Source organism: Scleropages formosus, chromosome 2 (assembly GCF_900964775.1).
Source record: "Scleropages formosus chromosome 2, fSclFor1.1, whole genome shotgun sequence".
Taxonomy (NCBI): domain Eukaryota; kingdom Metazoa; phylum Chordata; class Actinopteri; order Osteoglossiformes; family Osteoglossidae; genus Scleropages; species Scleropages formosus.
The window spans coordinates 37,409,267-37,420,799 of NC_041807.1; the positions used below are offsets into that span (position 1 = coordinate 37,409,267).

The 11,533-nt window shown below is 45.8% G+C and overlaps 1 long non-coding RNA gene across 2 annotated transcripts; it reads left to right on the top strand.

The window, feature by feature from the left end:
• Positions 1-6,374: 6,374 nt before the first annotated feature.
• LOC108924902 (uncharacterized) lies at positions 6,375-10,344 on the top strand. Of its 2 annotated transcripts, XR_001965357.1 has the most exons (4): positions 6,375-6,677; positions 8,337-8,530; positions 9,145-9,699; positions 10,031-10,344. It is a non-coding gene; the product is annotated as an uncharacterized LOC108924902 (long non-coding RNA). The 2 variants fall into 2 exon arrangements; XR_001965356.1 differs by having other exon boundaries at positions 9,145-10,344.
• The last annotated feature ends 1,189 nt before the right edge of the window (positions 10,345-11,533 follow it).

Sequence of the window (11,533 nt, forward strand, 5' to 3'; positions counted from 1 at the left end):
CTGGGAGGCAGCCAGATGGCAGCCCGAGGTGCGAATCTGGATAGGGGCCGCAGTTTCTCGGCTCAGAAAAAAAAAAACACGGCCCTTGGACGGGAGAGGAGCAGGGCCGGAGGAGGCTCTTTGGAGAAACTGATGAAGTAACTGTGAACATCCTGTTCCGCGCGGAGGCGCCGCCTGCAAATGAGCCGGACTTTGTGATAGGATTTTTTAATTTATGAGGAGTTACCTTTTAAAGCGGACCACACACGGAGTGCCCGCGCTCCCCTGCGCATTACCGGGAGGATTTGTGCAGCGAAGCCTGCAGAGATATCACCGCACGCTCGGTTGTCTAGCCTTCCCCTGGTAAGGGGCCCCGATGCATGATGCCGCCGCCACCCAAGCTCTGCAATATACGTCTCAGTGATCAGGGACAGGGCCCAGACTGTCCCCACAACCACGCCCCCCCGAAATAGCCACGCCCCTTCAACGATCCCGCTTTGTGCTCAGGCCAACTGCTGATGGACAGTTCCTCATAGGGGGGTCTGAGATGGCGGACACTGCCTGCTCGTCCCCGGTGGATCACCGATGGCCCGATATCTTGTGGTGTCTCTAGCCCATTGTGTGTGTATGTGTGTGTTGCAAAATACTGCGGTAGGTAGATGGGTAGGTAAGTACAGGAAGGGGAAAAACAGCCAACTCTGTTATTATTACAATTTATTCTGCCAGAGTCCCCAGGCTTCTCGGAAAATACACATTTTTTTTGTTATAAATACACCTGAACCCCAACCCCCCAACACCCTTTCCCCAATCCGACACCCCCACCCAAACCCCCTCGCCCCCCCCCCACCCCCCCCCACACACAGCCCACAGGCCACTCCAGGTCCCCCATGGACCCTCATTCCTGTCCCCTTTTCCCTCCCACCTTAAAGCCTCAATGGGCTCCTCTGGACACACAAAGACGGCTGGAGGGAGACTAAGAATTTGCTCTCGTTACGAGGGGTCGGCGGAGCACCTGGACGCACGGGCTTCCTGTCCACGCTGTGAGGGCCTATTGTTGGCCATGTCAGCGGCCCGCGCTTTTAATGGGCCCGTATATCATCATTCTGATAATGGCGGATGACTGTGGGGTGGGCCCCAGCCATGGGGAGAAGCTTAAACGCAGAACCCCCAAATCCCATCGGCTGAAATCCTAGCACTTAACCCCGACTCCGGCTTTGTCTGCCGCGCGGGGATGGATTTTTTTTTTTTTGGAGCCTCTTCTTATTTTTTTTTAATGGAGAGCTCTATCTGACCCCGCCCCCTCCAGCCACACTGTGCTTTCTGCATGCTGCTGCACAACACCGACGTTTAAGAGCAGGAGAAGGAGACCAGGCGGTGACACATAGGCTCAGGTTCCCAAAATCATTTACCGTAGACACTCATTTATCGTATTCTGAGGAACCCGTCGTAAGTCAAATTTTTCGTAAGTAGAAAATCGCCTTGCATTATATGAACCATAGTGACATTTGAACAATGGACATGCATCAATGCTATGTTTTAGAGTAGGGCTTTGTTGTATTTTCCAGTAGTTTCACACAATATTTGTGCTGTACAAATACTTATATAGAGTACAGTACAGTATTATAATTATATTTTCATGCCGGACTGTTACTTTCACTTCCGTTTCAAAACAAATCAAATTCCGTTTTTTCTTTTCAGCACCATCAGAACACTGAATTTTTCACTTGCTGGCTATTTTAAATAAAAATTAACTTCAGTGGAATCACGAACGAAAAGTTTTGCAAACAAAACCCAACGGCTGCTTGACCCCCAAGCAGTACAAAAAAATGCGAGCAGCCGATGTTACTGTAAATCATTAGACTTCATGACCAAATGTCGGGACACGAAAATAAAACATTATAACATTGATCCGATGAGCGTTGTAAGTGAGGGTGTTCATAAGTCGCATATGCTGTAACTCAAGGAGAACTTGTGCCATTCGTATTTTCTACTGTGGTAGTTACATCATCTTGGTGCTGTGATGCTTTTGAGAAACACACCTCCAATCAGAATGCTGTCAAATAAAAACCGCATGCCTCTCAGATATAGAAATATGGAAATATTTTGTATTATTAATATTTATTTAGCTGACACTTTCTTTTAAGGCAGCTAAAAAGGCTTGGTTTGTGTGTTAAGCTACTTACAGTGATTTACTTGATTATACAGCAACTAAAGTGACTCTAAATTGCCCCTCAATGTGTGTGAGTGGATGAGTGTGTGTATGCATGGGCTCGTCCAGGGTGTACTCTGCCTCACGCCCTGTACTTCCAGGATGTGCTGTGGACCAGCGCAATCCAGGCCCAGCACTGAGCCCAAAGGTATAATGGCATTGCCCTCTGAGGACAGCCAGACACCTTCTGGCGGCACGTCGTCATGCTTTTTCCGTCTTTACGTGCCGCAGTACAAGAGACTTTCCCAACCTTAACTACATTTATCGTTTTTGGCAACGTCGCGCTGGGAAGGGAAAAATAACAACGCGGCCTTTTAATTGCGAGATGCACTGCGCTCATATGCAGAAACCGAACGGAGCTTTTTCCGGCTTTCCGTTTGAAATCGTTTCCGTCGCAATTAGCCGAACGTCCCGAAAAATAAAATACATCGGGCCGGAACGTAAACGTGAAGGAGCATCATTTTTGTGTATGTGTGTTTGTTCTCAAATATACAGCAAGCTCGAAAATATGGGCAAATGCGGTTTTGCAAAACTGGGGCTAAATGAGGTGAAAATTGCACGACCGAAAGCTCTGTCTCCTACTTAAAGTACATTGTGATTTGTGTGGAATGCCTTTGAAACGGCCTTGCGATTGGGCCGAATATTGAAGGAATGGCTGGTGCCAGCGGGGGTCCGTGACACCCAATCACACGCAAGCTCGGTGGAAAAAATATGGAGGGTGTCCTGGAACAGCGTGATGTTCTGCGAGAACATGTCACACTGTGTGTGTGTGTGTGTGTGTGTGTTGAACTCCTCTGGTGTGTAGATGGGTTAATAAATCTTAGATAAAGGTGTCAGCTAAACACTAGTTACTACTACTACTGCTACTACTAATAATAATAATAATAATAATAATAATATTTCTTCTATCATGTTCCATAAGAAGTTCCACTGTGCACGTACCATTTCTTCTGTCACAAGAATTCCTTTTGCTGTAAATTTATCTTTTTATATGAAATTTATTATTATTTTTGCTGTCAATGATCCAAAACAAAGAAGTAGAAGGAGAGGAATGGAAACAACAAGAAAAAGAAGATGAAGAAGAAAGATGATGTATTTGAAGACGTGCTCTGGAACACACCCAAGGCAACAAGTTGTTTGAACCCATAACACTCGTAGCTGCTATGGGTGTTGCTTTCACACACACACACACACACACATTTTCTGAACCGCTTGTCCCATACGGGGTCGTAGGGAACCGGAGCCTAACCTGGCAACACAGGGCGTAAGGCCAGAGGGGGAAGGGGACACACCCAGGACGGGACGCCAGTCCGCCGCAAGGCACCCCAAGCGGGACATGAACCCCAGACCCACCGGAGAGCAGGACTGCGGTCCAACCCACTGCGCCACTGCACCCCCCTGTGTTGCTTTCATTCATGTATTATTAATGACCAGTTTTTCAGTGCAGGGTTGTGGTGGTCGGGAACCTATCCTGGAGGCACAGGGTGTGAAGCGGAGTACTCTTCAGGGCAGCACGGTTGTCCACCGTGGGGCAATCACACACACACACTCATTCACTCATACATGCGTGCAGTGTATGCATTTTAACTGAATATACATCTCATCTTTGGAGTGTGGGAGGAAACCAGAGCACCGGGAAGAAACCGACATGGATGTGGAGACAACATGCAAACTCCACACAGACCGAGTCAGATTCAGACCCACAGCCCTGGGACTGTGGGGTATCAGTGCTGCCCGCTGTGCCCCCCAGGATGAGTGCCACGAGTGACACATTTTTTCACACCCAGTTCTACTCATACAGACCCACCTGAATGGTCTGCTGTTTGTCAGTGAGTAGAAGTAGCCTAAACCCCCAGAGCGCCCCTGACGCCGTGCTACCCAGAGTTCAAGAACTCCATAACGGCGCTCTGCATTAGGCGGGCGTCGCGGTGACGGCTCGGGACCCGTCATAAATCCCCCCTCCCGAATACGACGGTGCAACGGAGCGCCGTCCCGGACCTCCACACGACAGCGCGGTGTCATCCATCACCGAGGGGCCTTCCAGCAGCACGTTCCCGGTTCGAGACAATCACCGCCGCAATGCCGAGGCCGCGCTGGATAAACAAGCCCTACCGGCAGATCCCGGCCACCGGAGGGATGAGAAATCGCGCCAAGCGCAATCACTACAAATCATCACAGCCACCCGTAACCCCCCCCTTATCTCCCCCCTCCTTCCTCGCTCTCGCCCCTGCATAAGGTGACGGGGTCAGGGGGTCGCGAGGCCTGAAGAATGTGCGTGGCTCTTTATTTGCAATGGCTGGTTGAAAATAATACACACGGCCCCAAATTTCTCTCCCCACATGTGCGTTTTGATTTCCCAAGACTCATTACAGGACAACGGTCATTCATCACGGCGCTGCGGCCGACGCCGCTATCGGCCTGAAAAATTCATACATTACGAGCAAAGTACATCTGGTTTACAAACCTGATTCGGGTTCCCATTCTCAGAAAGTGAGTCACTGGCTCGTTTTTTTTTTTTTTTTACCCCGTATACCGTTATTTTACTTCTCTGTGGACGCCGTGAGATAAACCGAGAAAGAACGATCTGGAACGCTGTGCCACAAAGCGAAAAACTGCAACCGCAGCCAGCGCCGCAGCGCGTAAAAGAACAGTAATTAAGAAGTTCATAATTTATACATGATGAGACTATAAGGCTGTAATTGCAGCTGGAGCAGTGATTTTTGGAAGCTAATGGCTGTGTTTTAAAAAACATAAAGCACTGAAAATTATACAAATGATATTTTATAAAATACCTCCTATCAGTAATAATGCTAAATAGACATAAGACCTAACATTTCTAGAGATACATTTTACACAGTGTTGCTCAAACAGGTACGAAGCTGGAAACACGGATGAAATCATTTTAATTATCATTTGTTTAACTGAAGCTTCTAATCATAGAAACTTATTGATCCCAGGGTAGTTTATTGTATTAGTACATGGTAAGTACCTTGATCGAGGGTATGAGTGCAAGAGCAGGGCTTCAAACTGGGAACCTGCAGGTCACAAGTCCATGCTTTTAACCATTACGCCACCTGCTGTTTACTAAGCTGCCGTTCGGGGGGGATTTCTTTTTTTTTTTTTGTGGTTTTCGCCCGGTTTTGGCGCACGGTTACGAGAATAAATGCAAACCCCAACAAGAGGCCCTTCTGGAGGTAAATCGTGAGCGCGTCCCGTGGGCCGAGGTGGGCTGATCCCGGCCGCCGAGGCGAAGCCTGCTTCTCCTAACCTCCCGCCTCGGCACCAGGTCCCAGTGACGCGGAGGCGGGAGATTTACGGAGTGCGAACGCGGTCGGGGTATTTCCTCGTCGGGGAGTCCGAGCCGAATCGGACGGGCTAATTAAGTCCCCGGGGAGGCGCGGCGTGGCGCGCGGAGGGACGGGTGACCCCCGCATCGGGTGCCCTTTAAAGGTGTCTCCCAACACGGCGCCGCTTCACCTTCCCTCCGCGTGTCGGATGAGAAGCAGCTAATGTGTCAGTCATGGGATAAACCGTATTTTTAGATCGGCCCTAAACACACCCCGCTCTCCGAAATGTGGGGCTGCCCTCATCAAAAAGTGTTTTCTCTTCTCTGCTTTTTTTTCTACAGGAAGGTATTATGTGGTATTTAGCGAGTGCCGAGGGTGGGGGGGGGTGAGCAGGCTGACGTGCGGCGGTGACACGTACCAGCTGAGCAACGGGTGGTCAGAAGAGGCCCTCACACACACACACACACGTGCACTCATTCGCACACAAAGCACCTTGCATCGACGCACGTGCGCCCCCCCCCCCCGATCTGACGATGGGAGAGTCATTAGCGGTTTTATTAGGGGGTCTGCAAACGAGCCCTTTATACGACAGCGCAGACGTGCGGGAAAACAGGCCCGAGACGTCAACCTGCTTGGCACTTGATCGCTCCCAGGCCCGATCTCGCCTCCTTGACCCAGGAAAATATTATACGTGCGCGAGAGCCGTTGATGTTCGCCGCCACGTGTTTTCGGAGCGTTGCACGCACCATTATGGCTGCTCAATTCCTTCCATTCAGACACTTTCGCAAACGTCCCTCCGTCACCGGAGCATTACGTCAACGTACATAAAGCAGCTTTCTGAAGCTCATTTGAATAAGGCAAGATAGAACCGGTGCGCGATGACGGCACATCCAGAAATACACCCAGGGCTGCTTTTATAATTAGAAGCAGCAGGGCCACCGCTGAGGTCTGTGGGGAAGGTGGATTTTGTTGCTAAAGCCGAACAATAAACTAACCGTGGAAAAAAAAAAAAAAGATCAAAAAATGAATGAAAAAAACCTTCATGACAAAGGAACAGTTCAACGAGAAGCTGAAGATCTGTTGCCCCGTATATTATGTATATAAAACATAATTCGTAAACTGAGACGCCGCGAAACGTTTGTTGCTCTACGGGGTGAACAATTTGTATCTATTTGTTCCCCTAACAAACTTCAGCCCTGACGGTAAGTTTAGCTGTGTGTCAAGTGTCTGTTTTTAGTCGCTGAAGTACACATTTGTATTCTGTGTGTGTGTATATAATTTTCACATATCGTAAACAAATACATGAAAAATAACCTTTTATTTAATTCCCATTCTCTTTTCCCTTCCTCATGATTTTGACGCATTCATATCAAAAATAGAGAATTAAATTAAAGAAATGTAAAATAACGTGTGTGTGTGTGTGTGTGTGTGTGTGTGTGTGTGTGTGTGTGTGTGTGCGCGCGCGCCAAAAACCCCAGCAATGGCCCTGAATACACCCATTCGCCTCTGTAATGACCAGGTTTGTCTTTAAGACTAAGACAAGGCACTAAAAAAAAAAAAAAAAAAAAAAAATTATTAATAATAATATTTTTATTATGTTTACTTTGATTCAAATGAAGTTTTTTTTCAAATGTTTTGAACCAACAGCAATGTAGCAGTTTCATTATAGTTTTACCCAATCAGAAATTGTGTATTTGTGCCAGTTGTGTATTTGGGTGCTGGGTGATTTGTACAGGTACAATTCAGGGAAAGTACCTTGCTAAAGGGTACTACAGCAGGAGATGAGATGCAGATCTGGAAATTCATTTACACTGAAACTGACCTCCTTCATCAGACAAGGATGACTGTGTGTGTAGCAAGAGCACCGCTTTACATTTCTGTGGATGTAAAGCATAGCCAGCAAAGTACAGACAGTGTTCCTTTTAGGGTGGACAAAAAACGGAATTAAAACATAACTAAAACCCGTATGATTCTAATAAAATTCATCTATTGCAATATGGGGGGAAAATTATTTTAACGAATTAAACTGCAGAGCCTGGGAGGTGCCATCAGAAAATATATTTTTAATACCCATAAAAGAGATCACGCACACACACCATGCTGTGTGTGTGAAAGGTAAAACCTACTCAATAAATAATAAATTGTACAAGATGATGGTTCATCTTATTACTTTTTAATTTTTTCTTTCATGGTACCTCTTGGCCTCAAAATTAAATATATATAAATTCCCCTTTTTCCACCAGCGTGTGAATGAACTAGGGTATCAATCAGTGCGGGGTGACATTCAACACTCAATTCTGATTGGTCAACACTCAATTCTGATTGGTTGCCACAAAACTCTGATTGGTCTGATTGGTCAGCTTGATTGGCTGATCAAATTATGGAATGAAATGAATTTGATGAATAATGAATAATGTGTGAACAATGACATTGACGAGAGAAGCGAGCTGACAGTGAAGAAACATTGTTGACGGTTCATATTAAAACTGTGAGTGACAGCTGTCAGCAACCAATCAAATGCGCAGAAGGCATGTTTACAGCAATAGTGACTTGAACAGCTGGTCCAGTGAGAACATTATGTTTGAAAAATTCAAACATAACAGAAAGAGGGTAACAGAAATGTGCCAGAGTACAAGCACATTTGTTCTTTGAAAACGCACTCCAGTAAAAGTTTGAAGAATTGATGCCAAAACTACCCCAAAAAGTATAATTTCCTTAGGAAAAGAAGTACTTTAGCAGCACTAGTACCTGCAGCAGATAATTAGATTATCAGTTCAAGGTGACAAGTTAACTGTCAGTTTCTGTAATAAAAATCTGTGCATTTTGAACAAAAACATTCTTTTCTGTTTTTTTTTTTTCAGACAGCTGTTTGCAAGGAATCGTGGACCATTTGGGTCTAATTTAAGAGCCTGGACTCAGCTTTTTATAACTTGCGCAGATTTAACGCTCTCATTTTGACACTTGACATGCATCTCTACCGCAAAACAAAAAGGCGGCACGGATAAATGTAACCTCATCAGGGCTCACTGACGGCTGCGACGGAGGGAATCATTATGTAAGTACACAAACGCGGTGAGCAGCCTGTGATGTGGCATAAAATTATGTTGCATGATCTCAGTATCTGCTTTCAACCCTATTTATCATCTCTTATAATGACAATCAGAGCACAACTGAATTTATGATGTTCTTAATGTTCTCTAATACAGTAGCAATAGCAGCAGCAGTGGGATGATGATGATAATAATAATAATAATAATAATAATAAAAAAACATTATAGGGGACAGTTGGTGGTGTATTGGTTAGAGCTGCTGCTTTAGGATCTAAAGGTTGCAGGTTCGATCCCCACCTCCAGCTGTTGTACCCTTGAGCAAGGTACTTATCCTGAATTGCTCCATTAAAAATACCCAGCTGTATAAATGGGTAAATAACTGTGACCTTAATATTGTAAGTCACTTTGGAGAAAAGCATCATCTGAATGTAATAATAGAAATTTTCTATATAATGGACATACAAATATGATCAGAAAGCTGTCAGAATAAGTGAAGCCAGGTGTATAAAGCACTATAGATCCTTTATGCCCGAAAGGGAGACTGCACCAGTTTTGTTCACCACGGAAAAGGACAAATCCATTTGTGAGCAACGAAGCCAAGAGACCATTTACCCCACAGAGATTCTGCACGACTCGGGACGGCCGACACATCGGAGGAAAGCGGGGCGCCGGGTCACGACACCTTCATCGTCACCACCGCTGCAACCGCTTCCCTTTCATTTGGGCGCTAATCGGTGCATTAACGTAGGCCGTGAACGTTGGGGGTTGACGCATCACGGACGAACGAAGCCCCGCCATCCATTATCCCACTTCTTTATCAAACAGAAAAACACACAAATGCCCGAAGTACAATTATTTTCACTAATCAAGGCTGCAGTAAGACGGCCAACCGCAAACACCATCAATACACATCTCTCCGCACAAAGCTGGGCATCCAAGCTGAATGACACACAGATAAATCAGAGCTCCTCAGTACGTTCAAACAATATTAAGGCAGCCATTAGTCTATTAATGGGCAATCGGCACAACTCTCGGGCACAAGATTAATTGCGCCCGGTGTAAGTCATGCTCCTCCGTATGATTTCTTTCTTGGCAACAGATGTGTTTTCCTTCAAAAAATAAACGAATCGCTGTGTCTTTCATTCAAGGCCATATCAGCAGAAAGTGGCTGAAGGTAAAGTGTTTTTTCTCATCTCATACATCCTCTCAAAGGACATTTTGTCCATTGTACAGAAGCTTTTACTCTGCACAGACAGAATATTTATGTTAATGCTTAATTGATTATATTTGTACACGCTTATCACTTGGAAAAAGGTCGTACCGTGTTTTTTTATACCCAAAAACTTCCTGTTTAGTTAATAGAGTAAAAATGGAACTTTGCATTTAGGGCCATTGGAGCGTGAAATGTGTTGTGTGGCTATTAAATTTGCTTAGCAGGAGCTTTTTGAGCAAAGTGCTCTGCACAGCTTGCAGGTGTATAGATTTATTTTATTTTTGTGCTAAAGGAACTGACTGCTGTACACTACGCGAAGGGATGCAGCGTGGGACGTGAACCGGCAACCTCCCGGTTCCACAGCCACGCACTTGCATGCTGGGTCACCCGTTCTCCACCGACAATGAATGGAAATACAAGACACACTTCACTGTGGACATTTAAAGATTCCCAGTTCAAATGCCCAGTTTCTCTATAAAACCCCCTAGACTTCAGTATTAAAACAGATTTTTTAAAAAAAACAGGTTAATAAAAGGTGCTGCTGATAATAGCTGTGTCAAAATTGTACAACCTGTTGAAGAACATTAAAACACTCATGCGACACAATCTATTGTGATTTTCTGCAAACACCCTTTAACAGTGTCTTTCTGTTAGGCTCCCTGTCATACTGAGTCACTGTTCCCTCCACATCTCTTTCTTACATGAACTCATTCAGCTGATGCTCCTCTGCAAAGCAACTTACAGTTATTTACTCAGCTGGGTAATTTTACTGGAGCAATTCAGGATTAGTACCTTGTTCAAGGGTAGCACAGTCAGATGGGAGATCCTAACCTGCGACCTTTGGATCTAAAGGCAGCCACTCTAACCATCACACTCCCAGCTGTCCCTCTTACATAATGTACATATTATATTTAGCAGACACTTTTCTCCAAAGTGACTTCCAATGAACTCTATGTAGCGTTATGAGCCCACACACCTTATTCACCGCGGTGACTTACACTGCTAGATACACTACTTACACTGGGTCACTCATCCATACATCAGTGGAACACACTCCCTCTGTCACTCACACACTATGGGTGAACCTGAACAGCATGTCTTTGGAGTGTGGGAGGAAACCAGAGCAACCAGAGGAAATCCACACAGACACAGGGAGAAGATGCAAACTCCACACAGACTAAGTGGGATCAAACCCACGTCCCCTCACACTACCCAGGCACTGTGAAACAGCAGCGCTACTCACAGTGCCACCGTGTCGCCCTAAACTGTGACTGAGACAGTTTTCATAGAGGTACAGAACAGGATTCAAAAACAAAAAAGGTCTGAGACTCCAGCCATTTTACTGTGTAATCTTACTTTCAGTGGCACACATACCAGTGTGATGCAACAGGAACTTTACTCTGCTTCACTCTGCTCTCTGAAATTAACATTTTTAATTGGCTCAGTCCCTGCAGTTCCCTATCGGGCCGCCAGGGGGAGTGAGGGTCCCAAACACGAGGGCGCACAGTTGCAAGGGTGCAATTTGCCGTATAAGACAATTAAATGTGAGAGCAACTCCTTTCTCCTGACAGCCTCCCCACATGCACTCACATTAAAAGGGACTAATTATTATATAATGCGGCATGGCCCTTTTTTAAGGCGTTTCTTGATTAAAATTGACACTTCAGTCAGCGGTGTAATTATCTCCGTGGAAGGCGGCGGTTGCGAATAGCGCAAGCTCCCCCCTCCCTGCCCACCCCCAGTGGCAGAAAATCAATACCTGCATCAATCTGCTGCAGAGGTCTGAAAATGCAGA